Source organism: Pongo abelii, chromosome 1 (genome assembly GCF_028885655.2).
Source record: "Pongo abelii isolate AG06213 chromosome 1, NHGRI_mPonAbe1-v2.0_pri, whole genome shotgun sequence".
Taxonomy (NCBI): Eukaryota; Metazoa; Chordata; class Mammalia; order Primates; family Hominidae; genus Pongo; species Pongo abelii.
This window is the reverse complement of record NC_071985.2, coordinates 21010836-21038514: the sequence shown is the minus strand read 5'-3', so window position 1 is coordinate 21038514 and position 27679 is coordinate 21010836. Positions and strand designations below refer to the sequence as shown.

The 27679-nt window shown below is 68.0% G+C and overlaps 12 non-coding genes across 12 annotated transcripts; all 12 read right to left on the bottom strand.

Moving 5' to 3' along the window:
* Positions 1–1421: 1421 nt before the first annotated feature.
* LOC129052632 (5S ribosomal RNA) lies at positions 1422–1540 on the bottom strand. Its single transcript, XR_008517722.1, has one exon. It is a non-coding gene; the product is annotated as a 5S ribosomal RNA (ribosomal RNA).
* A 2195-nt stretch (positions 1541–3735) lies between these two features.
* On the bottom strand, positions 3736–3854 carry LOC129052609 (5S ribosomal RNA). The gene has a single exon (XR_008517683.1). It is a non-coding gene; the product is annotated as a 5S ribosomal RNA (ribosomal RNA).
* A 2178-nt stretch (positions 3855–6032) lies between these two features.
* LOC129052620 (5S ribosomal RNA) lies at positions 6033–6151 on the bottom strand. The gene has a single exon (XR_008517697.1). It is a non-coding gene; the product is annotated as a 5S ribosomal RNA (ribosomal RNA).
* Positions 6152–8346: 2195 nt separating this feature from the next.
* Positions 8347–8465, bottom strand: LOC129052630 (5S ribosomal RNA). Its single transcript, XR_008517720.1, has one exon. It is a non-coding gene; the product is annotated as a 5S ribosomal RNA (ribosomal RNA).
* Positions 8466–10639: 2174 nt separating this feature from the next.
* LOC129052606 (5S ribosomal RNA) lies at positions 10640–10758 on the bottom strand. Its single transcript, XR_008517681.1, has one exon. It is a non-coding gene; the product is annotated as a 5S ribosomal RNA (ribosomal RNA).
* Positions 10759–12958: 2200 nt separating this feature from the next.
* Positions 12959–13077, bottom strand: LOC129052605 (5S ribosomal RNA). The gene has a single exon (XR_008517679.1). It is a non-coding gene; the product is annotated as a 5S ribosomal RNA (ribosomal RNA).
* Positions 13078–15251: 2174 nt separating this feature from the next.
* On the bottom strand, positions 15252–15370 carry LOC129052604 (5S ribosomal RNA). The gene has a single exon (XR_008517678.1). It is a non-coding gene; the product is annotated as a 5S ribosomal RNA (ribosomal RNA).
* Positions 15371–17570: 2200 nt separating this feature from the next.
* Positions 17571–17689, bottom strand: LOC129052603 (5S ribosomal RNA). The gene has a single exon (XR_008517677.1). It is a non-coding gene; the product is annotated as a 5S ribosomal RNA (ribosomal RNA).
* A 2196-nt stretch (positions 17690–19885) lies between these two features.
* LOC129052602 (5S ribosomal RNA) lies at positions 19886–20004 on the bottom strand. Its single transcript, XR_008517676.1, has one exon. It is a non-coding gene; the product is annotated as a 5S ribosomal RNA (ribosomal RNA).
* Positions 20005–22182: 2178 nt separating this feature from the next.
* LOC129052600 (5S ribosomal RNA) lies at positions 22183–22301 on the bottom strand. The gene has a single exon (XR_008517674.1). It is a non-coding gene; the product is annotated as a 5S ribosomal RNA (ribosomal RNA).
* A 2196-nt stretch (positions 22302–24497) lies between these two features.
* On the bottom strand, positions 24498–24616 carry LOC129052599 (5S ribosomal RNA). Its single transcript, XR_008517673.1, has one exon. It is a non-coding gene; the product is annotated as a 5S ribosomal RNA (ribosomal RNA).
* Positions 24617–26794: 2178 nt separating this feature from the next.
* On the bottom strand, positions 26795–26913 carry LOC129052598 (5S ribosomal RNA). The gene has a single exon (XR_008517672.1). It is a non-coding gene; the product is annotated as a 5S ribosomal RNA (ribosomal RNA).
* Between the last annotated feature and the right edge of the window lie 766 nt (positions 26914–27679).

The following is a 27679-nucleotide window of genomic DNA, read 5'->3' as shown; positions in this document are numbered from 1 at the left end:
AGGAGAGCAAGGACGAGATGGATGGAGAGATAGAAACCGAGGGAGGGAGAGAGACAGCGATCGAGAGAGACAGGGGAGGGGGAGAGCGAAGGAGACAGACAGAGAGGCTGAGAAAGAGAGAGGGACAGAGAAAGAGAGAGAGACAGAGAGACAGAGGGAAGACGACAGAAGTAGCGCGAGGTCCAGGGGGAAACCTAGAAGAGAGAGGCGGAGGGAGCTAGAGAGCGAGAGCGATAGAGCCTTCGAGAGGAAGCGCCCGTCTCCGGTAGGCAGCGCCCTTTTGAGCAGGCCGGGATAGGGTGGAGGGGGCTTGGGCTGCGCCAGAACACGGGGGCCAGGCGGTCCCTGTGAGAGGACCAACGGAGCGCTGAGACGGGCTTTTACTTGGCTGAATTGCTTGCTTTGGAGGTGGGTTTCGTAGGTTCCTTCCTTTCTTGGCACCACCCTGTGCTCTGGGTGCCTTGCGGCGGGCCCCGGGATTTGCAGAGTGCGCCCGCCCGCCCGTTTGGCGGGAGCCGTGGCACCGGGCGGGGCCGGAGGCCTGGGTCTCTGGCGTGTCCTCGGGACTGGTGTTGACACGAAGTGGGGGGCCGTTGGGAATCCGGGTGCACAGGGACTGTTTTCCTGGTGGCTGGCGAAGCAATGTCCTTCCCCCGGGTGAAGCAGCCCGTGCGTTCCGGAGCCGAGGTCTGGGCTGGCGCCTGTGGCACCCGCTGCCCCTGCCCGCCCCTTCCCCCGGTTTGGAAGGTTGCGACGACGGCGCGCCGCCCGGTGGGTGAATTGAATGGCCTGGGCGTTCCGGGAGCGGGAAGGCACCGCGAACGGCAGGGGACCCGCGCCTGCGGCTCTGGGGTCCGGCCCCCTGCCCTCCCAGGCTGGAGCCGGGCTCCTGGCGGGGCGGCGGCGAGGCGGAAGCGGTGGGATGCTGCTGCCCGGCGTGCAGTAGGGGCGGACCCCCAGGAGGAGGTCCCCGGCTGGGCTGCGGCGGAGGTGTAGGTGGGCGATAAAGGGGGAGCAGAGCGAGGGGAGGTTGGGGAGCATGGCGACTGTAGGGGGAAGGGAGGCAGCGGGGAAGCCAAAAAAGCCTGCAGGAGGCCCGGCGGGCGCGGTGGCTCCCGCCTGTAATCCCAGCACTGTGGGTGGGAGGCCGAGGCGGGTGGATCACCAGGTGAGGAGGTGGAGACCATCCCGGCTAACAGGGTGAAACCCCGCCTCTACGCAAAATAGAAAAAAAATCAGCCGGGCGTGGTGGCGGGCGCCTGCAGTCCCAGCTACTCGGGAGGCTGGGGCCGGAGAAGGGCGTGAACCCGGGAGGCGGAGCTTGCAGTGAGCCGAGATGGCGCCGCTGCACTCCAGCCTGGGCGACAGAGCGAGACTCCATCTGGAAGAAGAGGAAAGAAAAAGCAAAAAGCCAAAGAAAAAGCCTACAGCACCCGGTATTCCCAGGCGGAATCCCATCCAAGTACTAACCAGGCCCGACCCTGCTTAGCTTCCGAGATCAGACGAGATCGGGCGCGTTCAGGGTGGTATGGCCGTAGACGCTGAGACAGGCGCCTGGCTGCCCCAAGAGCCCGGCCCAGCCATGCCCGCCAGATTGCAGCCGTCACCGCCAGCCCGGGGCCGCGGGGCTCGGATCGGGGACCCCCGAGCCCCTCGCCCGCGGCCTTCCCCCGGCTCCCCAGCACCCGAGCTTCCACCACATGGGGCCCGCTCGGAACAGGGAGTGCTCCGAGGCGTCAGGGCCCAGGGCCCACGATCCTGGGACCCCCTCCTGGTCCTCCGCCCTGCCGCGGAGGTGGCGTTTTGGATCCCTCGCCGCTCAGGCGCTCCCGCGAGGCCCCCTCTTGCCCCACCCACCCGGAGCCGTCAGGGCTGGCCAAGGGCGACCAGCCGGCCGGGCCGCGCGGGGCCTTTCTCTCCCAACGCCCCCAGCACGGTCGCGTGTCCCGACCAAGGCCGGTCCGGCCGGTGGGCAAGAGGGCGCGGGGGCGGGTAGCGGGTCGGGGGGGTGGCCCCGCTTTGCCCCTGGCTGCCACTAGAGGCGGCGGCCTGATCCCGGGTGAGAGGGGCTGAGAGAAACCCAGACACAGCCCGCCACCACCAGGAGCAAATCCACTCCCCCACACACAGACACACCCGGGCGCGCTCGCACGCGCCGGCGCTCGCTCGCACACGCACGCACGCGCGCACACACACACACACACACAGACTCACCCACTCAGACACACACACACACACACACACAGACTCACCCACTGAGACACACACACACACACACACAGACACACACACGTACACACACACACGCGGCTTGAAGGAGAGCAAGGACGAGATGGATGGAGAGATAGAAACCGAGGGAGGGAGAGAGACAGCGATCGAGAGAGACAGGGGAGGGGGAGAGGGAAGGAGACAGACAGAGAGGCTGAGAAAGAGACAGGGACAGAGAAAGAGAGAGAGACAGAGAGACAGAGGGAAGACGACAGAAGTAGCGCGAGGTCCAGGGGGAAACCTAGAAGAGAGTGGCGGAGGGAGCTAGAGAGCGAGAGCGATAGAGCCTTCGAGAGGAAGCGCCCGGCTCCAGTAGGCAGCGCCATTTGAGCAGGCCGGGATAGGGTGGAGGGGGCTTGGGCTGCGCCAGAACACGGGGGCCAGGCGGTCCCTGTGAGAGGACCAACGGAGCGCTGAGACGGGCTTTTACTTGGCTGAATTGCTTGCTTTGGAGGTGGGTTTCGTAGGTTCCTTCCTTTCTTGGCACCACCCTGTGCTCTGGGTGCCTTGCGGCGGGCCCCGGGATTTGCAGAGTGCGCCCGCCCGCCCGTTTGGCGGGAGCCGTGGCACCGGGCGGGGCCGGAGGCCTGGGTCTCTGGCGCGTCCTCGGGACTGGTGTTGACACGAAGTGGGGGGCCGTTGGGAATCCGGGTGCACAGGGACTGTTTTCCTGGTGGCTGGCGAAGCAATGTCCTTCCCCCGGGTGAAGCAGCCCGTGCGTTCCGGAGCCGAGGTCTGGGCTGGCGCCTGTCGCACCCGCTGCCCCTGCCCGCCCCTTCCCCCGGTTTGGAAGGTTGCGACGACGGCGCGCCGCCCGGTGGGTGAATTGAATGGCCTGGGCGTTCCGGGAGCGGGAAGGCACCGCGAACGGCAGGGGACCCGCGCCTGCGGCTCTGGGGTCCGGCCCCCTGCCCTCCCAGGCTGGAGCCGGGCTCCTGGCGGGGCGGCGGCGAGGCGGAAGCGGTGGGATGCTGCTGCCCGGCGTGCAGTAGGGGCGGACCCCCAGGAGGAGGTCTCCGGCTGGGCTGCGGCGGAGATGTAGGTGGGCGATAAAGGGGGAGCAGAGCGAGGGGAGGTTGGGGAGCATGGTGACCGTAGGGGGAAGGGAGGCAGCGGGGAAGCCAAAAAAGTCTGCAGCAGGCCGGGCGGGCGCGGTGGCTCCCGCCTGTAATCCCAGCACTGTGGGTGGGAGGCCGAGGCGGGTGGATCACCAGGTGAGGAGGTGGAGACCATCCCGGCTAACAGGGTGAAACCCCGTCTCTACGCAAAATAGAAAAAAAATCAGCCGGGCGTGGTGGCGGGCGCCTGCAGTCCCAGCTACTCGGGAGGCTGGGGCCGGAGAAGGGCGTGAACCCGGGAGGCGGAGCTTGCAGTGAGCCGAGATGGCGCCGCTGCACTCCAGCCTGGGCGACAGAGCGAGACTCCGTCTGGAAGAAGAGGAAAGAAAAAGCAAAAAGCCAAAGAAAAAGCCTACAGCACCCGGTATTCCCAGGCGGTCTCCCATCCAAGTACTAACCAGGCCCGACCCTGCTTAGCTTCCGAGATCAGACGAGATCGGGCGCGTTCAGGGTGGTATGGCCGTAGACGCCGAGACAGGCGCCTGGCTGCCCCAAGAGCCCGGCCCAGCCATGCCCGCCGGATTGCAGCCGTCACCGCCAGCCCGGGGCCGCGGGGCTCGGATCGGGGACCCCCGAGCCCCTCGCCCGCGGCCTTCCCCCGGCTCCCCAGCTCCCGAGCTTCCACCACATGGGGCCCGCTCGGAACAGGGAGTGCTCCGAGGCGTCAGGGCCCAGGGCCCACGATCCCGGGACCCCCTCCTGGTCCTCCGCCCTGCCGCGGAGGTGGCGTTTTGGGTCCCTCGCCGCTCAGGCGCTCCCGCGAGGCCCCCTCTTGCCCCACCCACCCGGAGCCGTCAGGGCTGGCCAAGGGCGACCAGCCGGCCGGGCCGCGCGGGGCCTTTCTCTCCCAACGCCCCCAGCACGGTCGCGTGTCCCGACCAAGGCCCGTCCGGCCGGTGGGCAAGAGGGCGCGGGGGCGGGTAGCGGGTCGGGGGGGTGGCCCCGCTTTGCCCCGGGCTGCCACTAGAGGCTGCGGCCTGATCCCGGGTGAGAGGGGCTGAGAGAAACCCAGACACACCCCGCCACCACCAGGAGCAAATCCACTCCCCCACACACAGACACACCCGGGCGCGCTCGCACGCGCGGGCGCTCGCTCGCACACGCACGCACGCACGCGCGCGCGAACACGCACACACACACACACACACACACACAGACTCACCCACTCAGACGCACACACACACACACAGACACACACACACGTACACACACACACGCGGCTTGAAGGAGAGCAAGGACGAGATGGATGGAGAGATAGAAACCGAGGGAGGGAGAGAGACAGCGATCGAGAGAGACAGGGGAGGGGGAGAGGGAAGGAGACAGACAGAGAGGCTGAGAAAGAGACAGGGACAGAGAAAGAGAGAGAGACAGAGAGACAGAGGGAAGACGACAGAAGTAGCGCGAGGTCCAGGGGGAAACCTAGAAGAGAGTGGCGGAGGGAGCTAGAGAGCGAGAGCGATAGAGCCTTCGAGAGGAAGCGCCCGGCTCCGGTAGGCAGCGCCCTTTTGAGCAGGCCAGGATAGGGTGGAGGGGGCTTGGGCTGCGCCAGAACACGGGGGCCAGGCGGTCCCTGTGAGAGGACCAACGGAGCGCTGAGACGGGCTTTTACTTGGCTGAATTGCTTGCTTTGGAGGTGGGTTTCGTAGGTTCCTTCCTTTCTTGGCACCACCCTGTGCTCTGGGTGCCTTGCGGCGGGCCCCGGGATTTGCAGAGTGCGCCCGCCCGCCCGTTTGGCGGGAGCCGTGGCACCGGGCGGGGCCGGAGGCCTGGGTCTCTGGCGTGTCCTCGGGACTGGTGTTGACACGAAGTGGGGGGCCGTTGGGAATCCGGGTGCACAGGGACTGTTTTCCTGGTGGCTGGCGAAGCAATGTCCTTCCCCCGGGTGAAGCAGCCCGTGCGTTCCGGAGCCGAGGTCTGGGCTGGCGCCTGTGGCACCCGCTGCCCCTGCCCGCCCCTTCCCCCGGTTTGGAAGGTTGCGACGACGGCGCGCCGCCCGGTGGGTGAATTGAATGGCCTGGGCGTTCCGGGAGCGGGAAGGCACCGCGAACGGCAGGGGACCCGCGCCTGCGGCTCTGGGGTCCGGCCCCCTGCCCTCCCAGGCTGGAGCCGGGCTCCTGGCGGGGCGGCGGAGAGGCGGAAGCGGTGGGATGCTGCTGCCCGGCGTGCAGTAGGGGCGGACCCCCAGGAGGAGGTCCCCGGCTGGGCTGTGGCGGAGGTGTAGGTGGGCGATAAAGGGGGAGCAGAGCGAGGGGAGGTTGGGGAGCATGGCGACTGTAGGGGGAAGGGAGGCAGCGGGGAAGCCAAAATGGCCTGCCGCAGGCCGGGCGGGCGCGGTGGCTCCCGCCTGTAATCCCAGCACTGTGGGTGGGAGGCCGAGGCGGGTGGATCACCAGGTGAGGAGGTGGAGACCATCCCGGCTAACAGGGTGAAACCCCGTCTCTACGCAAAATAGAAAAAAAATCAGCCGGGCGTGGTGGCGGGCGCCTGCAGTCCCAGCTACTCGGGAGGCTGGGGCCGGAGAAGGGCGTGAACCCGGGAGGCAGAGATTGCAGTGAGCCGAGATGGCGCCGCTGCACTCCAGCCTGGGCGGCAGAGCGAGACTCCGTCTGGAAGAAGAGGAATGAAAAAGCAAAAAGCCAAAGAAAAAGCCTACAGCACCCAGTATTCCCAGGCGGTCTCCCATCCAAGTACTAACCAGGCCCGACCCTGCTTAGCTTCCGAGATCAGACGAGATCGGGCGCGTTCAGGGTGGTATGGCCGTAGACGCCGAGACAGGCGCCTGGCTGCCCCAAGAGCCCGGCCCAGCCATGCCCGCCGGATTGCAGCCGTCACCGCCAGCCCGGGGCCGCGGGGCTCGGATCGGGGACCCCCGAGCCCCTCGCCCGCGGCCTTCCCCCGACTCCCCAGCTCCCGAGCTTCCACCACATGGGGCCCGCTCGGAACAGGGAGTGCTCCGAGGCGTCAGGGCCCAGGGCCCACGATCCCGGGACCCCCTCCTGGTCCTCCGCCCTGCCGCGGAGGTGGCGTTTTGGATCCCTCGCCGCTCAGGCGCTCCCGCGAGGCCCCCTCTTGCCCCACCCACCCGGAGCCGTCAGGGCTGGCCAAGGGCGACCAGCCGGCCGGGCCGCGCGGGGCCTTTCTCTCCCAACGCCCCCAGCACGGTCGCGTGTCCCGACCAAGGCCGGTCCGGCCGGTGGGCAAGAGGGCGCGGGGGCGGGTAGCGGGTCGGGGGGGTGGCCCCGCTTTGCCCCTGGCTGCCACTAGAGGCGGCGGCCTGATCCCGGGTGAGAGGGGCTGAGAGAAACCCAGACACAGCCCGCCACCACCAGGAGCAAATCCACTCCCCCACACACAGACACACCCGGGCGCGCTCGCACGCGCCGGCGCTCGCTCGCACACGCACGCACGCGCGCACACACACACACACACACAGACTCACCCACTCAGACACACACACACACACACACACAGACTCACCCACTGAGACACACACACACACACACACAGACACACACACGTACACACACACACGCGGCTTGAAGGAGAGCAAGGACGAGATGGATGGAGAGATAGAAACCGAGGGAGGGAGAGAGACAGCGATCGAGAGAGACAGGGGAGGGGGAGAGGGAAGGAGACAGACAGAGAGGCTGAGAAAGAGACAGGGACAGAGAAAGAGAGAGAGACAGAGAGACAGAGGGAAGACGACAGAAGTAGCGCGAGGTCCAGGGGGAAACCTAGAAGAGAGTGGCGGAGGGAGCTAGAGAGCGAGAGCGATAGAGCCTTCGAGAGGAAGCGCCCGGCTCCAGTAGGCAGCGCCATTTGAGCAGGCCGGGATAGGGTGGAGGGGGCTTGGGCTGCGCCAGAACACGGGGGCCAGGCGGTCCCTGTGAGAGGACCAACGGAGCGCTGAGACGGGCTTTTACTTGGCTGAATTGCTTGCTTTGGAGGTGGGTTTCGTAGGTTCCTTCCTTTCTTGGCACCACCCTGTGCTCTGGGTGCCTTGCGGCGGGCCCCGGGATTTGCAGAGTGCGCCCGCCCGCCCGTTTGGCGGGAGCCGTGGCACCGGGCGGGGCCGGAGGCCTGGGTCTCTGGCGTGTCCTCGGGACTGGTGTTGACACGAAGTGGGGGGCCGTTGGGAATCCGGGTGCACAGGGACTGTTTTCCTGGTGGCTGGCGAAGCAATGTCCTTCCCCCGGGTGAAGCAGCCCGTGCGTTCCGGAGCCGAGGTCTGGGCTGGCGCCTGTCGCACCCGCTGCCCCTGCCCGCCCCTTCCCCCGGTTTGGAAGGTTGCGACGACGGCGCGCCGCCCGGTGGGTGAATTGAATGGCCTGGGCGTTCCGGGAGCGGGAAGGCACCGCGAACGGCAGGGGACCCGCGCCTGCGGCTCTGGGGTCCGGCCCCCTGCCCTCCCAGGCTGGAGCCGGGCTCCTGGCGGGGCGGCGGCGAGGCGGAAGCGGTGGGATGCTGCTGCCCGGCGTGCAGTAGGGGCGGACCCCCAGGAGGAGGTCTCCGGCTGGGCTGCGGCGGAGGTGTAGGTGGGCGATAAAGGGGGAGCAGAGCGAGGGGAGGTTGGGGAGCATGGTGACCGTAGGGGGAAGGGAGGCAGCGGGGAAGCCAAAAAAGTCTGCAGCAGGCCGGGCGGGCGCGGTGGCTCCCGCCTGTAATCCCAGCACTGTGGGTGGGAGGCCGAGGCGGGTGGATCACCAGGTGAGGAGGTGGAGACCATCCCGGCTAACAGGGTGAAACCCCGTCTCTACGCAAAATAGAAAAAAAATCAGCCGGGCGTGGTGGCGGGCGCCTGCAGTCCCAGCTACTCGGGACGCTGGGGCCGGAGAAGGGCGTGAACCCGGGAGGCGGAGCTTGCAGTGAGCCGAGATGGCGCCGCTGCACTCCAGCCTGGGCGACAGAGCGAGACTCCGTCTGGAAGAAGAGGAAAGAAAAAGCAAAAAGCCAAAGAAAAAGCCTACAGCACCCGGTATTCCCAGGCGGTCTCCTATCCAAGTACTAACCAGGCCCGACCCTGCTTAGCTTCCGAGATCAGACGAGATCGGGCGCGTTCAGGGTGGTATGGCCGTAGACGCCGAGACAGGCGCCTGGCTGCCCCAAGAGCCCGGCCCAGCCATGCCCGCCGGATTGCAGCCGTCACCGCCAGCCCGGGGCCGCGGGGCTCGGATCGGGGACCCCCGAGCCCCTCGCCCGCGGCCTTCCCCCGGCTCCCCAGCTCCCGAGCTTCCACCACATGGGGCCCGCTCGGAACAGGGAGTGCTCCGAGGCGTCAGGGCCCAGGGCCCACGATCCCGGGACCCCCTCCTGGTCCTCCGCCCTGCCGCGGAGGTGGCGTTTTGGGTCCCTCGCCGCTCAGGCGCTCCCGCGAGGCCCCCTCTTGCCCCACTCACCCGGAGCCGTCAGGGCTGGCCAAGGGCGACCAGCCGGCCGGGCCGCGCGGGGCCTTTCTCTCCCAACGCCCCCAGCACGGTCGCGTGTCCCGACCAAGGCCCGTCCGGCCGGTGGGCAAGAGGGCGCGGGGGCGGGTAGCGGGTCGGGGGGGTGGCCCCGCTTTGCCCCGGGCTGCCACTAGAGGCGGCGGCCTGATCCCGGGTGAGAGGGGCTGAGAGAAACCCAGACACACCCCGCCACCACCAGGAGCAAATCCACTCCCCCACACACAGACACACCCGGGCGCGCTCGCACGCGCGGGCGCTCGCTCGCACACGCACGCACGCACGCGCCCGCGAACACGCACACACACACACACACACACAGACTCACCCACTCAGACGCACACACACACACACAGACACACACACACGTACACACACACACGCGGCTTGAAGGAGAGCAAGGACGAGATGGATGGAGAGATAGAAACCGAGGGAGGGAGAGAGACAGCGATCGAGAGAGACAGGGGAGGGGGAGAGGGAAGGAGACAGACAGAGAGGCTGAGAAAGAGACAGGGACAGAGAAAGAGAGAGAGACAGAGAGACAGAGGGAAGACGACAGAAGTAGCGCGAGGTCCAGGGGGAAACCTAGAAGAGAGTGGCGGAGGGAGCTAGAGAGCGAGAGCGATAGAGCCTTCGAGAGGAAGCGCCCGGCTCCGGTAGGCAGCGCCCTTTTGAGCAGGCCAGGATAGGGTGGAGGGGGCTTGGGCTGCGCCAGAACACGGGGGCCAGGCGGTCCCTGTGAGAGGACCAACGGAGCGCTGAGACGGGCTTTTACTTGGCTGAATTGCTTGCTTTGGAGGTGGGTTTCGTAGGTTCCTTCCTTTCTTGGCACCACCCTGTGCTCTGGGTGCCTTGCGGCGGGCCCCGGGATTTGCAGAGTGCGCCCGCCCGCCCGTTTGGCGGGAGCCGTGGCACCGGGCGGGGCCGGAGGCCTGGGTCTCTGGCGTGTCCTCGGGACTGGTGTTGACACGAAGTGGGGGGCCGTTGGGAATCCGGGTGCACAGGGACTGTTTTCCTGGTGGCTGGCGAAGCAATGTCCTTCCCCCGGGTGAAGCAGCCCGTGCGTTCCGGAGCCGATGTCTGGGCTGACGCCTGTGGCACCCGCTGCCCCTGCCCGCCCCTTCCCCCGGTTTGGAAGGTTGCGACGACGGCGCGCCGCCCGGTGGGTGAATTGAATGGCCTGGGCGTTCCGGGAGCGGGAAGGCACCGCGAACGGCAGGGGACCCGCGCCTGCGGCTCTGGGGTCCGGCCCCCTGCCCTCCCAGGCTGGAGCCGGGCTCCTGGCGGGGCGGCGGCGAGGCGGAAGCGGTGGGATGCTGCTGCCCGGCGTGCAGTAGGGGCGGACCCCCAGGAGGAGGTCTCCGGCTGGGCTGCGGCGGAGGTGTAGGTGGGCGATAAAGGGGGAGCAGAGCGAGGGGAGGTTGGGGAGCATGGTGACCGTAGGGGGAAGGGAGGCAGCGGGGAAGCCAAAAAAGCCTGCAGCAGGCCGGGCGGGCGCGGTGGCTCCCGCCTGTAATCCCAGCACTGTGGGTGGGAGGCCGAGGCGGGTGGATCACCAGGTGAGGAGGTAGAGACCATCCCGGCTAACAGGGTGAAACCCCGTCTCTACCCAAAATAGAAAAAAAATCAGCCGGGCGTGGTGGCGGGCGCCTGCAGTCCCAGCTACTCGGGAGGCTGGGGCCGGAGAAGGGCGTGAACCCGGGAGGCGGAGCTTGCAGTGAGCCGAGATGGCGCCGCTGCACTCCAGCCTGGGCGACAGAGCGAGACTCCGTCTGGAAGAAGAGGAAAGAAAAAGCAAAAAGCCAAAGAAAAAGCCTACAGCACCCGGTATTCCCAGGCGGTCTCCCATCCAAGTACTAACCAGGCCCGACCCTGCTTAGCTTCCGAGATCAGACGAGATCGGGCGCGTTCAGGGTGGTATGGCCGTAGACGCCGAGACAGGCGCCTGGCTGCCCCAAGAGCCCGGCCCAGCCATGCCCGCCGGATTGCAGCCGTCACCGCCAGCCCGGGGCCGCGGGGCTCGGATCGGGGACCCCCGAGCCGCTCGCCCGCGGCCTTCCCCCGGCTCCCCAGCTCCCGAGCTTCCACCACATGGGGCCCGCTCGGAACAGGGAGTGCTCCGAGGCGTCAGGGCCCAGGGCCCACGATCCCGGGACCCCCTCCTGGTCCTCCGCCCTGCCGCGGAGGTGGCGTTTTGCGTCCCTCGCCGCTCAGGCGCTCCCGCGAGGCCCCCTCTTGCCCCACCCACCCGGAGCCGTCAGGGCTGGCCAAGGGCGACCAGCCGGCCGGGCCGCGCGGGGCCTTTCTCTCCCAACGCCCCCAGCACGGTCGCGTGTCCCGACCAAGGCCGGTCCGGCCGGTGGGCAAGAGGGCGCGGGGGCGGGTAGCGGGTCGGGGGGGTGGCCCCGCTTTGCCCCGGGCTGCCACTAGAGGCGGCGGCCTGATCCCGGGTGAGAGGGGCTGAGAGAAACCCAGACACACCCCGCCACCACCAGGAGCAAATCCACTCCCCCACACACAGACACACCCGGGCGCGCTCGCACGCGCCGGCGCTCGCTCGCATACGCACGCACGCGCGCACACACACACACACACACAGACTCACCCACTCAGACACACACACACACACACACACACAGACTCACCCACTGAGACACACACACACACACACACACAGACACACACACGTACACACACACACGCGGCTTGAAGGAGAGCAAGGACGAGATGGATGGAGAGATAGAAACCGAGGGAGGGAGAGAGACAGCGATCGAGAGAGACAGGGGAGGGGGAGAGGGAAGGAGACAGACAGAGAGGCTGAGAAAGAGACAGGGACAGAGAAAGAGAGAGAGACAGAGAGACAGAGGGAAGACGGCAGAAGTAGCGCGAGGTCCAGGGGGATACCTAGAAGAGAGTGGCGGAGGGAGCTAGAGAGCGAGAGCGATAGAGCCTTCGAGAGGAAGCGCCCGGCTCCGGTAGGCAGCGCCCTTTTGAGCAGGCCGGGATAGGGTGGAGGGGGCTTGGGCTGCGCCAGAACACGGGGGCCAGGCGGTCCCTGTGAGAGGACCAACGGAGCGCTGAGACGGGCTTTTACTTGGCTGAATTGCTTGCTTTGGAGGTGGGTTTCGTAGGTTCCTTCCTTTCTTGGCACCACCCTGTGCTCTGGGTGCCTGGCGGCGGGCCCCGGGATTTGCAGAGTGCGCCCGCCCGCCCGTTTGGCGGGAGCCGTGGCACCGGGCGGGGCCGGAGGCCTGGGTCTCTGGCGTGTCCTCGGGACTGGTGTTGACACGAAGTGGGGGGCCGTTGGGAATCCGGGTGCACAGGGACAGTTTTCCTGGTGGCTGGCGAAGCAATGTCCTTCCCCCGGGTGAAGCAGCCCGTGCGTTCCGGAGCCGAGGTCTGGGCTGGCGCCTGTGGCCCCCGCTGACCCTGCCCGCCCCTTCCCCCGGTTTGGAAGGTTGCGACGACGGCGCGCCGCCCGGTGGGTGAATTGAATGGCCTGGGCGTTCCGGGAGCGGGAAGGCACCGCGAACGGCAGGGGACCCGCGCCTGCGGCTCTGGGGTCCGGCCCCCTGCCCTCCCAGGCTGGAGCCGGGCTCCTGGCGGGGCGGCGGCGAGGCGGAAGCGGTGGGATGCTGCTGCCCGGCGTGCAGTAGGGGCGGACCCCCAGGAGGAGGTCTCCGGCTGGGCTGCGGCGGAGGTGTAGGTGGGCGATAAAGGGGGAGCAGAGCGAGGGGAGGTTGGGGAGCATGGCGACTGTAGGGGGAAGGGAGGCAGCGGGGAAGCCAAAAAAGCCTGCAGCAGGCCGGGCGGGCGCGGTGGCTCCCGCCTGTAATCCCAGCACTGTGGGTGGGAGGCCGAGGCGGGTGGATCACCAGGTGAGGAGGTGGAGACCATCCCGGCTAACAGGGTGAAACCCCGTCTCTACGCAAAATAGAAAAAAAATCAGCCGGGCGTGGTGGCGGGCGCCTGCAGTCCCAGCTACTCGGGAGGCTGGGGCCGGAGAAGGGCGTGAACCCGGGAGGCGGAGCTTGCAGTGAGCCGAGATGGCGCCGCTGCACTCCAGCCTGGGCGACAGAGCGAGACTCCGTCTGGAAGAAGAGGAAAGAAAAAGCAAAAAGCCAAAGAAAAAGCCTACAGCACCCGGTATTCCCAGGCGGTCTCCCATCCAAGTACTAACCAGGCCCGACCCTGCTTAGCTTCCGAGATCAGACGAGATCGGGCGCGTTCAGGGTGGTATGGCCGTAGACGCCGAGACAGGCGCCTGGCTGCCCCAAGAGCCCGGCCCAGCCATGCCCGCCGGATTGCAGCCGTCACCGCCAGCCCGGGGCCGCGGGGCTCGGATCGGGGACCCCCGAGCCCCTCGCCCGGGGCCTTCCCCCGGCTCCCCAGCTCCCGAGCTTCCACCACATGGGGCCCGCTCGGAACAGGGAGTGCTCCGAGGCGTCAGGGCCCAGGGCCCACGATCCCGGGACCCCCTCCTGGTCCTCCGCCCTGCCGCGGAGGTGGCGTTTTGCGTCCCTCGCCGCTCAGGCGCTCCCGCGAGGCCCCCTCTTGCCCCACCCACCCGGAGCCGTCAGGGCTGGCCAAGGGCGACCAGCCGGCCGGGCCGCGCGGGGCCTTTCTCTCCCAACGCCCCCAGCACGGTCGCGTGTCCCGACCAAGGCCCGTCCGGCCGGTGGGCAAGAGGGCGCGGGGGCGGGTAGCGGGTCGGGGGGGTGGCCCCGCTTTGCCCCGGGCTGCCACTAGAGGCGGCGGCCTGATCCCGGGTGAGAGGGGCTGAGAGAAACCCAGACACACCCCGCCACCACCAGGAGCAAATCCACTCCCCCACACACAGACACACCCGGGCGCGCTCGCACGCGCGGGCGCTCGCTCGCACACGCACGCACGCACGCGCGCGCGAACACGCACACACACACACACACACACACAGACTCACCCACTCAGACGCACACACACACACAGACACACACACACGTACACACACACACGCGGCTTGAAGGAGAGCAAGGACGAGATGGATGGAGAGATAGAAACCGAGGGAGGGAGAGAGACAGCGATCGAGAGAGACAGGGGAGGGGGAGAGGGAAGGAGACAGACAGAGAGGCTGAGAAAGAGACAGGGACAGAGAAAGAGAGAGAGACAGAGAGACAGAGGGAAGACGACAGAAGTAGCGCGAGGTCCAGGGGGAAACCTAGAAGAGAGAGGCGGAGGGAGCTAGAGAGCGAGAGCGATAGAGCCTTCGAGAGGAAGCGCCCGTCTCCGGTAGGCAGCGCCCTTTTGAGCAGGCCGGGATAGGGTGGAGGGGGCTTGGGCTGCGCCAGAACACGGGGGCCAGGCGGTCCCTGTGAGAGGACCAACGGAGCGCTGAGACGGGCTTTTACTTGGCTGAATTGCTTGCTTTGGAGGTGGGTTTCGTAGGTTCCTTCCTTTCTTGGCACCACCCTGTGCTCTGGGTGCCTTGCGGCGGGCCCCGGGATTTGCAGAGTGCGCCCGCCCGCCCGTTTGGCGGGAGCCGTGGCACCGGGCGGGGCCGGAGGCCTGGGTCTCTGGCGTGTCCTCGGGACTGGTGTTGACACGAAGTGGGGGGCCGTTGGGAATCCGGGTGCACAGGGACTGTTTTCCTGGTGGCTGGCGAAGCAATGTCCTTCCCCCGGGTGAAGCAGCCCGTGCGTTCCGGAGCCGATGTCTGGGCTGACGCCTGTGGCACCCGCTGCCCCTGCCCGCCCCTTCCCCCGGTTTGGAAGGTTGCGACGACGGCGCGCCGCCCGGTGGGTGAATTGAATGGCCTGGGCGTTCCGGGAGCGGGAAGGCACCGCGAACGGCAGGGGACCCACGCCTGCGGCTCTGGGGTCCGGCCCCCTGCCCTCCCAGGCTGGAGCCGGGCTCCTGGCGGGGCGGCGGCGAGGCGGAAGCGGTGGGATGCTGCTGCCCGGCGTGCAGTAGGGGCGGACCCCCAGGAGGAGGTCTCCGGCTGGGCTGCGGCGGAGGTGTAGGTGGGCGATAAAGGGGGAGCAGAGCGAGGGGAGGTTGGGGAGCATGGTGACCGTAGGGGGAAGGGAGGCAGCGGGGAAGCCAAAAAAGCCTGCAGCAGGCCGGGCGGGCGCGGTGGCTCCCGCCTGTAATCCCAGCACTGTGGGTGGGAGGCCGAGGCGGGTGGATCACCAGGTGAGGAGGTAGAGACCATCCCGTCTAACAGGGTGAAACCCCGTCTCTACCCAAAATAGAAAAAAAATCAGCCGGGCGTGGTGGCGGGCGCCTGCAGTCCCAGCTACTCGGGAGGCTGGGGCCGGAGAAGGGCGTGAACCCGGGAGGCGGAGCTTGCAGTGAGCCGAGATGGCGCCGCTGCACTCCAGCCTGGGCGACAGAGCGAGACTCCGTCTGGAAGAAGAGGAAAGAAAAAGCAAAAAGCCAAAGAAAAAGCCTACAGCACCCGGTATTCCCAGGCGGTCTCCCATCCAAGTACTAACCAGGCCCGACCCTGCTTAGCTTCCGAGATCAGACGAGATCGGGCGCGTTCAGGGTGGTATGGCCGTAGACGCCGAGAAAGGCGCCTGGCTGCCCCAAGAGCCCGGCCCAGCCATGCCCGCCGGATTGCAGCCGTCACCGCCAGCCCGGGGCCGCGGGGCTCGGATCGGGGACCCCCGAGCCGCTCGCCCGCGGCCTTCCCCCGGCTCCCCAGCTCCCGAGCTTCCACCACATGGGGCCCGCTCGGAACAGGGAGTGCTCCGAGGCGTCAGGGCCCAGGGCCCACGATCCCGGGACCCCCTCCTGGTCCTCCGCCCTGCCGCGGAGGTGGCGTTTTGCGTCCCTCGCCGCTCAGGCGCTCCCGCGAGGCCCCCTCTTGCCCCACCCACCCGGAGCCGTCAGGGCTGGCCAAGGGCGACCAGCCGGCCGGGCCGCGCGGGGCCTTTCTCTCCCAACGCCCCCAGCACGGTCGCGTGTCCCGACCAAGGCCGGTCCGGCCGGTGGGCAAGAGGGCGCGGGGGCGGGTAGCGGGTCGGGGGGGTGGCCCCGCTTTGCCCCGGGCTGCCACTAGAGGCGGCGGCCTGATCCCGGGTGAGAGGGGCTGAGAGAAACCCAGACACACCCCGCCACCACCAGGAGCAAATCCACTCCCCCACACACAGACACACCCGGGCGCGCTCGCACGCGCCGGCGCTCGCTCGCACACGCACGCACGCGCGCACACACACACACACACACAGACTCACCCACTCAGACACACACACACACACACACACACAGACTCACCCACTGAGACACACACACACACACACACACAGACACACACACGTACACACACACACGCGGCTTGAAGGAGAGCAAGGACGAGATGGATGGAGAGATAGAAACCGAGGGAGGGAGAGAGACAGCGATCGAGAGAGACAGGGGAGGGGGAGAGGGAAGGAGACAGACAGAGAGGCTGAGAAAGAGACAGGGACAGAGAAAGAGAGAGAGACAGAGAGACAGAGGGAAGACGGCAGAAGTAGCGCGAGGTCCAGGGGGAAACCTAGAAGAGAGTGGCGGAGGGAGCTAGAGAGCGAGAGCGATAGAGCCTTCGAGAGGAAGCGCCCGGCTCCGGTAGGCAGCGCCCTTTTGAGCAGGCCGGGATAGGGTGGAGGGGGCTTGGGCTGCGCCAGAACACGGGGGCCAGGCGGTCCCTGTGAGAGGACCAACGGAGCGCTGAGACGGGCTTTTACTTGGCTGAATTGCTTGCTTTGGAGGTGGGTTTCGTAGGTTCCTTCCTTTCTTGGCACCACCCTGTGCTCTGGGTGCCTGGCGGCGGGCCCCGGGATTTGCAGAGTGCGCCCGCCCGCCCGTTTGGCGGGAGCCGTGGCACCGGGCGGGGCCGGAGGCCTGGGTCTCTGGCGTGTCCTCGGGACTGGTGTTGACACGAAGTGGGGGGCCGTTGGGAATCCGGGTGCACAGGGACAGTTTTCCTGGTGGCTGGCGAAGCAATGTCCTTCCCCCGGGTGAAGCAGCCCGTGCGTTCCGGAGCCGAGGTCTGGGCTGGCGCCTGTGGCCCCCGCTGACCCTGCCCGCCCCTTCCCCCGGTTTGGAAGGTTGCGACGACGGCGCGCCGCCCGGTGGGTGAATTGAATGGCCTGGGCGTTCCGGGAGCGGGAAGGCACCGCGAACGGCAGGGGACCCGCGCCTGCGGCTCTGGGGTCCGGCCCCCTGCCCTCCCAGGCTGGAGCCGGGCTCCTGGCGGGGCGGCGGCGAGGCGGAAGCGGTGGGATGCTGCTGCCCGGCGTGCAGTAGGGGCGGACCCCCAGGAGGAGGTCTCCGGCTGGGCTGCGGCGGAGGTGTAGGTGGGCGATAAAGGGGGAGCAGAGCGAGGGGAGGTTGGGGAGCATGGCGACTGTAGGGGGAAGGGAGGCAGCGGGGAAGCCAAAAAAGCCTGCAGCAGGCCGGGCGGGCGCGGTGGCTCCCGCCTGTAATCCCAGCACTGTGGGTGGGAGGCCGAGGCGGGTGGATCACCAGGTGAGGAGGTGGAGACCATCCCGGCTAACAGGGTGAAACCCCGTCTCTACGCAAAATAGAAAAAAAATCAGCCGGGCGTGGTGGCGGGCGCCTGCAGTCCCAGCTACTCGGGAGGCTGGGGCCGGAGAAGGGCGTGAACCCGGGAGGCGGAGCTTGCAGTGAGCCGAGATGGCGCCGCTGCACTCCAGCCTGGGCGACAGAGCGAGACTCCGTCTGGAAGAAGAGGAAAGAAAAAGCAAAAAGCCAAAGAAAAAGCCTACAGCACCCGGTATTCCCAGGCGGTCTCCCATCCAAGTACTAACCAGGCCCGACCCTGCTTAGCTTCCGAGATCAGACGAGATCGGGCGCGTTCAGGGTGGTATGGCCGTAGACGCCGAGACAGGCGCCTGGCTGCCCCAAGAGCCCGGCCCAGCCATGCCCGCCGGATTGCAGCCGTCACCGCCAGCCCGGGGCCGCGGGGCTCGGATCGGGGACCCCCGAGCCCCTCGCCCGGGGCCTTCCCCCGGCTCCCCAGCTCCCGAGCTTCCACCACATGGGGCCCGCTCGGAACAGGGAGTGCTCCGAGGCGTCAGGGCCCAGGGCCCACGATCCCGGGACCCCCTCCTGGTCCTCCGCCCTGCCGCGGAGGTGGCGTTTTGCGTCCCTCGCCGCTCAGGCGCTCCCGCGAGGCCCCCTCTTGCCCCACCCACCCGGAGCCGTCAGGGCTGGCCAAGGGCGACCAGCCGGCCGGGCCGCGCGGGGCCTTTCTCTCCCAACGCCCCCAGCACGGTCGCGTGTCCCGACCAAGCCCGGTCCGGCCGGTGGGCAAGAGGGCGCGGGGGCGGGTAGCGGGTCGGGGGGGTGGCCCCGCTTTGCCCCGGGCTGCCACTAGAGGCGGCGGCCTGATCCCGGGTGAGAGGGGCTGAGAGAAACCCAGACACACCCCGCCACCACCAGGAGCAAATCCACTCCCCCACACACAGACACACCCGGGCGCGCTCGCACGCGCCGGCGCTCGCTCGCACACGCACGCACGCGCGCACACACACACACACACACAGACTCACCCACTCAGACACACACACACACACACAGACTCACCCACTGAGACACACACACACACACACACACACAGACACACACACGTACACACACACACGCGGCTTGAAGGAGAGCAAGGACGAGATGGATGGAGAGATAGAAACCGAGGGAGGGAGAGAGACAGCGATCGAGAGAGACAGGGGAGGGGGAGAGGGAAGGAGACAGACAGAGAGGCTGAGAAAGAGACAGGGACAGAGAAAGAGAGAGAGACAGAGAGACAGAGGGAAGACGACAGAAGTAGCGCGAGGTCCAGGGGGAAACCTAGAAGAGAGAGGCGGAGGGAGCTAGAGAGCGAGAGCGATAGAGCCTTCGAGAGGAAGCGCCCGGCTCCGGTAGGCAGCGCCCTTTTGAGCAGGCCGGGATAGGGTGGAGGGGGCTTGGGCTGCGCCAGAACACGGGGGCCAGGCGGTCCCTGTGAGAGGACCAACGGAGCGCTGAGACGGGCTTTTACTTGGCTGAATTGCTTGCTTTGGAGGTGGGTTTCGTAGGTTCCTTCCTTTCTTGGCACCACCCTGTGCTCTGGGTGCCTTGCGGCGGGCCCCGGGATTTGCAGAGTGCGCCCGCCCGCCCGTTTGGCGGGAGCCGTGGCACCGGGCGGGGCCGGAGGCCTGGGTCTCTGGCGTGTCCTCGGGACTGGTGTTGACACGAAGTGGGGGGCCGTTGGGAATCCGGGTGCACAGGGACAGTTTTCCTGGTGGCTGGCGAAGCAATGTCCTTCCCCCGGGTGAAGCAGCCCGTGCGTTCCGGAGCCGAGGTCTGGGCTGGCGCCTGTGGCACCCGCTGCCCCTGCCCGCCCCTTCCCCCGGTTTGGAAGGTTGCGACGACGGCGCGCCGCCTGGTGGGTGAATTGAATGGCCTGGGCGTTCCGGGAGCGGGAAGGCACCGCGAACGGCAGGGGACCCGCGCCTGCGGCTCTGGGGTCCGGCCCCCTGCCCTCCCAGGCTGGAGCCGGGCTCCTGGCGGGGCGGCGGCGAGGCGGAAGCGGTGGGATGCTGCTGCCCGGCGTGCAGTAGGGGCGGACCCCCAGGAGGAGGTCCCCGGCTGGGCTGCGGCGGAGGTGTAGGTGGGCGATAAAGGGGGAGCAGAGCGAGGGGAGGTTGGGGAGCATGGCGACTGTAGGGGGAAGGGAGGCAGCGGGGAAGCCAAAAAAGCCTGCAGCAGGCCGGGCGGGCGCGGTGGCTCCCGCCTGTAATCCCAGCACTGTGGGTGGGAGGCCGAGGCGGGTGGATCACCAGGTGAGGAGGTGGAGACCATCCCGGCTAACAGGGTGAAACCCCGTCTCTACGCAAAATAGAAAAAAAGTCAGCCGGGCGTGGTGGCGGGCGCCTGCAGTCCCAGCTACTCGGGAGGCTGGGGCCGGAGAAGGGCGTGAACCCGGGAGGCGGAGCTTGCAGTGAGCCGAGATGGCGCCGCTGCACTCCAGCCTGGGCGACAGAGCGAGACTCCGTCTGGAAGAAGAGGAAAGAAAAAGCAAAAAGCCAAAGAAAAAGCCTACAGCACCCGGTATTCCCAGGCGGTCTCCCATCCAAGTACTAACCAGGCCCGACCCTGCTTAGCTTCCGAGATCAGACGAGATCGGGCGCGTTCAGGGTGGTATGGCCGTAGACGCCGAGACAGGCGCCTGGCTGCCCCAAGAGCCCGGCCCAGCCATGCCCGCCGGATTGCAGCCGTCACCGCCAGCCCGGGGCCGCGGGGCTCGGATCGGGGACCCCCGAGCCGCTCGCCCGCGGCCTTCTCCCGGCTCCCCAGCTCCCGAGCTTCCACCACATGGGGCCCGCTCGGAACAGGGAGTGCTCCGAGGCGTCAGGGCCCAGGGCCCACGATCCCGGGACCCCCTCCTGGTCCTCCGCCCTGCCGCGGAGGTGGCGTTTTGGGTCCCTCGCCGCTCAGGCTCTCCCGCGAGGCCCCCTCTTGCCCCACCCACCCGGAGCCGTCAGGGCTGGCCAAGGGCGACCAGCCGGCCGGGCCGCGCGGGGCCTTTCTCTCCCAACGCCCCCAGCACGGTCGCGTGTCCCGACCAAGGCCCGTCCGGCCGGTGGGCAAGAGGGCGCGGGGGCGGGTAGCGGGTCGGGGGGGTGGCCCCGCTTTGCCCCGGGCTGCCACTAGAGGCGGCGGCCTGATCCCGGGTGAGAGGGGCTGAGAGAAACCCAGACACACCCCGCCACCACCAGGAGCAAATCCACTCCCCCACACACAGACACACCCGGGCGCGCTCGCACGCGCGGGCGCTCGCTCGCACACGCACGCACGCACGCACGCGCGAACACGCACACACACACACACACACACACACAGACTCACCCACTCAGACGCACACACACACACACAGACACACACACACGTACACACACACACGCGGCTTGAAGGAGAGCAAGGACGAGATGGATGGAGAGATAGAAACCGAGGGAGGGAGAGAGACAGCGATCGAGAGAGACAGGGGAGGGGGAGAGGGAAGGAGAGAGACAGAGAGGCTGAGAAAGAGACAGGGACAGAGAAAGAGAGAGAGACAGAGAGACAGAGGGAAGACGGCAGAAGTAGCGCGAGGTCCAGGGGGAAACCTAGAAGAGAGTGGCGGAGGGAGCTAGAGAGCGAGAGCGATAGAGCCTTCGAGAGGAAGCGCCCGGCTCCGGTAGGCAGCGCCCTTTTGAGCAGGCCGGGATAGGGTGGAGGGGGCTTGGGCTGCGCCAGAACACGGGGGCCAGGCGGTCCCTGTGAGAGGACCAACGGAGCGCTGAGACGGGCTTTTACTTGGCTGAATTGCTTGCTTTGGAGGTGGGTTTCGTAGGTTCCTTCCTTTCTTGGCACCACCCTGTGCTCTGGGTGCCTGGCGGCGGGCCCCGGGATTTGCAGAGTGCGCCCGCCCGCCCGTTTGGCGGGAGCCGTGGCACCGGGCGGGGCCGGAGGCCTGGGTCTCTGGCGTGTCCTCGGGACTGGTGTTGACACGAAGTGGGGGGCCGTTGGGAATCCGGGTGCACAGGGACAGTTTTCCTGGTGGCTGGCGAAGCAATGTCCTTCCCCCGGGTGAAGCAGCCCGTGCGTTCCGGAGCCGAGGTCTGGGCTGGCGCCTGTGGCCCCCGCTGACCCTGCCCGCCCCTTCCCCCGGTTTGGAAGGTTGCGACGACGGCGCGCCGCCCGGTGGGTGAATTGAATGGCCTGGGCGTTCCGGGAGCGGGAAGGCACCGCGAACGGCAGGGGACCCGCGCCTGCGGCTCTGGGGTCCGGCCCCCTGCCCTCCCAGGCTGGAGCCGGGCTCCTGGCGGGGCGGCGGCGAGGCGGAAGCGGTGGGATGCTGCTGCCCGGCGTGCAGTAGGGGCGGACCCCCAGGAGGAGGTCTCCGGCTGGGCTGCGGCGGAGGTGTAGGTGGGCGATAAAGGGGGAGCAGAGCGAGGGGAGGTTGGGGAGCATGGCGACTGTAGGGGGAAGGGAGGCAGCGGGGAAGCCAAAAAAGCCTGCAGCAGGCCGGGCGGGCGCGGTGGCTCCCGCCTGTAATCCCAGCACTGTGGGTGGGAGGCCGAGGCGGGTGGATCACCAGGTGAGGAGGTGGAGACCATCCCGGCTAACAGGGTGAAACCCCGTCTCTACGCAAAATAGAAAAAAAATCAGCCGGGCGTGGTGGCGGGCGCCTGCAGTCCCAGCTACTCGGGAGGCTGGGGCCGGAGAAGGGCGTGAACCCGGGAGGCGGAGCTTGCAGTGAGCCGAGATGGCGCCGCTGCACTCCAGCCTGGGCGACAGAGCGAGACTCCGTCTGGAAGAAGAGGAAAGAAAAAGCAAAAAGCCAAAGAAAAAGCCTACAGCACCCGGTATTCCCAGGCGGTCTCCCATCCAAGTACTAACCAGGCCCGACCCTGCTTAGCTTCCGAGATCAGACGAGATCGGGCGCGTTCAGGGTGGTATGGCCGTAGACGCCGAGACAGGCGCCTGGCTGCCCCAAGAGCCCGGCCCAGCCATGCCCGCCGGATTGCAGCCGTCACCGCCAGCCCGGGGCCGCGGGGCTCGGATCGGGGACCCCCGAGCCCCTCGCCCGGGGCCTTCCCCCGGCTCCCCAGCTCCCGAGCTTCCACCACATGGGGCCCGCTCGGAACAGGGAGTGCTCCGAGGCGTCAGGGCCCAGGGCCCACGATCCCGGGACCCCCTCCTGGTCCTCCGCCCTGCCGCGGAGGTGGCGTTTTGCGTCCCTCGCCGCTCAGGCGCTCCCGCGAGGCCCCCTCTTGCCCCACCCACCCGGAGCCGTCAGGGCTGGCCAAGGGCGACCAGCCGGCCGGGCCGCGCGGGGCCTTTCTCTCCCAACGCCCCCAGCACGGTCGCGTGTCCCGACCAAGGCCGGTCCGGCCGGTGGGCAAGAGGGCGCGGGGGCGGGTAGCGGGTCGGGGGGGTGGCCCCGCTTTGCCCCGGGCTGCCACTAGAGGCGGCGGCCTGATCCCGGGTGAGAGGGGCTGAGAGAAACCCAGACACACCCCGCCACCACCAGGAGCAAATCCACTCCCCCACACACAGACACACCCGGGCGCGCTCGCACGCGCCGGCGCTCGCTCGCACACGCACGCACGCGCGCACACACACACACACACACAGACTCACCCACTCAGACACACACACACACACACAGACTCACCCACTGAGACACACACACACACACACACACACAGACACACACACGTACACACACACACGCGGCTTGAAGGAGAGCAAGGACGAGATGGATGGAGAGATAGAAACCGAGGGAGGGAGAGAGACAGCGATCGAGAGAGACAGGGGAGGGGGAGAGGGAAGGAGACAGACAGAGAGGCTGAGAAAGAGACAGGGACAGAGAAAGAGAGAGAGACAGAGAGACAGAGGGAAGACGACAGAAGTAGCGCGAGGTCCAGGGGGAAACCTAGAAGAGAGAGGCGGAGGGAGCTAGAGAGCGAGAGCGATAGAGCCTTCGAGAGGAAGCGCCCGGCTCCGGTAGGCAGCGCCCTTTTGAGCAGGCCGGGATAGGGTGGAGGGGGCTTGGGCTGCGCCAGAACACGGGGGCCAGGCGGTCCCTGTGAGAGGACCAACGGAGCGCTGAGACGGGCTTTTACTTGGCTGAATTGCTTGCTTTGGAGGTGGGTTTCGTAGGTTCCTTCCTTTCTTGGCACCACCCTGTGCTCTGGGTGCTTTGCGGCGGGCCCCGGGATTTGCAGAGTGCGCCCGCCCGCCCGTTTGGCGGGAGCCGTGGCACCGGGCGGGGCCGGAGGCCTGGGTCTCTGGCGTGTCCTCGGGACTGGTGTTGACACGAAGTGGGGGGCCGTTGGGAATCCGGGTGCACAGGGACAGTTTTCCTGGTGGCTGGCGAAGCAATGTCCTTCCCCCGGGTGAAGCAGCCCGTGCGTTCCGGAGCCGAGGTCTGGGCTGGCGCCTGTGGCACCCGCTGCCCCTGCCCGCCCCTTCCCCCGGTTTGGAAGGTTGCGACGACGGCGCGCCGCCTGGTGGGTGAATTGAATGGCCTGGGCGTTCCGGGAGCGGGAAGGCACCGCGAACGGCAGGGGACCCGCGCCTGCGGCTCTGGGGTCCGGCCCCCTGCCCTCCCAGGCTGGAGCCGGGCTCCTGGCGGGGCGGCGGCGAGGCGGAAGCGGTGGGATGCTGCTGCCCGGCGTGCAGTAGGGGCGGACCCCCAGGAGGAGGTCCCCGGCTGGGCTGCGGCGGAGGTGTAGGTGGGCGATAAAGGGGGAGCAGAGCGAGGGGAGGTTGGGGAGCATGGCGACTGTAGGGGGAAGGGAGGCAGCGGGGAAGCCAAAAAAGCCTGCAGCAGGCCGGGCGGGCGCGGTGGCTCCCGCCTGTAATCCCAGCACTGTGGGTGGGAGGCCGAGGCGGGTGGATCACCAGGTGAGGAGGTGGAGACCATCCCGGCTAACAGGGTGAAACCCCGTCTCTACGCAAAATAGAAAAAAAGTCAGCCGGGCGTGGTGGCGGGCGCCTGCAGTCCCAGCTACTCGGGAGGCTGGGGCCGGAGAAGGGCGTGAACCCGGGAGGCGGAGCTTGCAGTGAGCCGAGATGGCGCCGCTGCACTCCAGCCTGGGCGACAGAGCGAGACTCCGTCTGGAAGAAGAGGAAAGAAAAAGCAAAAAGCCAAAGAAAAAGCCTACAGCACCCGGTATTCCCAGGCGGTCTCCCATCCAAGTACTAACCAGGCCCGACCCTGCTTAGCTTCCGAGATCAGACGAGATCGGGCGCGTTCAGGGTGGTATGGCCGTAGACGCCGAGACAGGCGCCTGGCTGCCCCAAGAGCCCGGCCCAGCCATGCCCGCCGGATTGCAGCCGTCACCGCCAGCCCGGGGCCGCGGGGCTCGGATCGGGGACCCCCGAGCCGCTCGCCCGCGGCCTTCTCCCGGCTCCCCAGCTCCCGAGCTTCCACCACATGGGGCCCGCTCGGAACAGGGAGTGCTCCGAGGCGTCAGGGCCCAGGGCCCACGATCCCGGGACCCCCTCCTGGTCCTCCGCCCTGCCGCGGAGGTGGCGTTTTGGGTCCCTCGCCGCTCAGGCTCTCCCGCGAGGCCCCCTCTTGCCCCACCCACCCGGAGCCGTCAGGGCTGGCCAAGGGCGACCAGCCGGCCGGGCCGCGCGGGGCCTTTCTCTCCCAACGCCCCCAGCACGGTCGCGTGTCCCGACCAAGGCCCGTCCGGCCGGTGGGCAAGAGGGCGCGGGGGCGGGTAGCGGGTCGGGGGGGTGGCCCCGCTTTGCCCCGGGCTGCCACTAGAGGCGGCGGCCTGATCCCGGGTGAGAGGGGCTGAGAGAAACCCAGACACACCCCGCCACCACCAGGAGCAAATCCACTCCCCCACACACAGACACACCCGGGCGCGCTCGCACGCGCGGGCGCTCGCTCGCACACGCACGCACGCACGCACGCGCGAACACGCACACACACACACACACACACACACAGACTCACCCACTCAGACGCACACACACACACACAGACACACACACACGTACACACACACACGCGGCTTGAAGGAGAGCAAGGACGAGATGGATGGAGAGATAGAAACCGAGGGAGGGAGAGAGACAGCGATCGAGAGAGACAGGGGAGGGGGAGAGGGAAGGAGAGAGACAGAGAGGCTGAGAAAGAGACAGGGACAGAGAAAGAGAGAGAGACAGAGAGACAGAGGGAAGACGGCAGAAGTAGCGCGAGGTCCAGGGGGAAACCTAGAAGAGAGTGGCGGAGGGAGCTAGAGAGCGAGAGCGATAGAGCCTTCGAGAGGAAGCGCCCGTCTCCGGTAGGCAGCGCCCTTTTGAGCAGGCCGGGATAGGGTGGAGGGGGCTTGGGCTGCGCCAGAACACGGGGGCCAGGCGGTCCCTGTGAGAGGACCAACGGAGCGCTGAGACGGGCTTTTACTTGGCTGAATTGCTTGCTTTGGAGGTGGGTTTCGTAGGTTCCTTCCTTTCTTGGCACCACCCTGTGCTCTGGGTGCCTGGCGGCGGGCCCCGGGATTTGCAGAGTGCGCCCGCCCGCCCGTTTGGCGGGAGCCGTGGCACCGGGCGGGGCCGGAGGCCTGGGTCTCTGGCGTGTCCTCGGGACTGGTGTTGACACGAAGTGGGGGGCCGTTGGGAATCCGGGTGCACAGGGACAGTTTTCCTGGTGGCTGGCGAAGCAATGTCCTTCCCCCGGGTGAAGCAGCCCGTGCGTTCCGGAGCCGAGGTCTGGGCTGGCGCCTGTGGCACCCGCTGACCCTGCCCGCCCCTTCCCCCGGTTTGGAAGGTTGCGACGACGGCGCGCCGCCCGGTGGGTGAATTGAATGGCCTGGGCGTTCCGGGAGCGGGAAGGCACCGCGAACGGCAGGGGACCCGCGCCTGCGGCTCTGGGGTCCGGCCCCCTGCCCTCCCAGGCTGGAGCCGGGCTCCTGGCGGGGCGGCGGCGAGGCGGAAGCGGTGGGATGCTGCTGCCCGGCGTGCAGTAGGGGCGGACCCCCAGGAGGAGGTCCCCGGCTGGGCTGCGGCGGAGGTGTAGGTGGGCGATAAAGGGGGAGCAGAGCGAGGGGAGGTTGGGGAGCATGGCGACTGTAGGGGGAAGGGAGGCAGCGGGGAAGCCAAAAAAGCCTGCAGCAGGCCGGGCGGGCGCGGTGGCTCCCGCCTGTAATCCCAGCACTGTGGGTGGGAGGCCGAGGCGGGTGGATCACCAGGTGAGGAGGTGGAGACCATCCCGGCTAACAGGGTGAAACCCCGTCTCTACGCAAAATAGAAAAAAAATCAGCCGGGCGTGGTGGCGGGCGCCTGCAGTCCCAGCTACTCGGGAGGCTGGGGCCGGAGAAGGGCGTGAACCCGGGAGGCGGAGCTTGCAGTGAGCCGAGATGGCGCCGCTGCACTCCAGCCTGGGCGACAGAGCGAGACTCCGTCTGGAAGAAGAGGAAAGAAAAAGCAAAAAGCCAAAGAAAAAGCCTACAGCACCCGGTATTCCCAGGCGGTCTCCCATCCAAGTACTAACCAGGCCCGACCCTGCTTAGCTTCCGAGATCAGACGAGATCGGGCGCGTTCAGGGTGGTATGGCCGTAGACGCCGAGACAGGCGCCTGGCTGCCCCAAGAGCCCGGCCCAGCCATGCCCGCCGGATTGCAGCCGTCACCGCCAGCCCGGGGCCGCGGGGCTCGGATCGGGGACCCCCGAGCCCCTCGCCCGGGGCCTTCCCCCGGCTCCCCAGCTCCCGAGCTTCCACCACATGGGGCCCGCTCGGAACAGGGAGTGCTCCGAGGCGTCAGGGCCCAGGGCCCACGATCCCGGGACCCCCTCCTGGTCCTCCGCCCTGCCGCGGAGGTGGCGTTTTGCGTCCCTCGCCGCTCAGGCGCTCCCGCGAGGCCCCCTCTTGCCCCACCCACCCGGAGCCGTCAGGGCTGGCCAAGGGCGACCAGCCGGCCGGGCCGCGCGGGGCCTTTCTCTCCCAACGCCCCCAGCACGGTCGCGTGTCCCGACCAAGCCCGGTCCGGCCGGTGGGCAAGAGGGCGCGGGGGCGGGTAGCGGGTCGGGGGGGTGGCCCCGCTTTGCCCCGGGCTGCCACTAGAGGCGGCGGCCTGATCCCGGGTGAGAGGGGCTGAGAGAAACCCAGACACACCCCGCCACCACCAGGAGCAAATCCACTCCCCCACACACAGACACACCCGGGCGCGCTCGCACGCGCCGGCGCTCGCTCGCACACGCACGCAAGCGCGCACACACACACACACACACAGACTCACCCACTCAGACACACACACACACACACAGACTCACCCACTGAGACACACACACACACACACACACACAGACACACACACGTACACACACACAC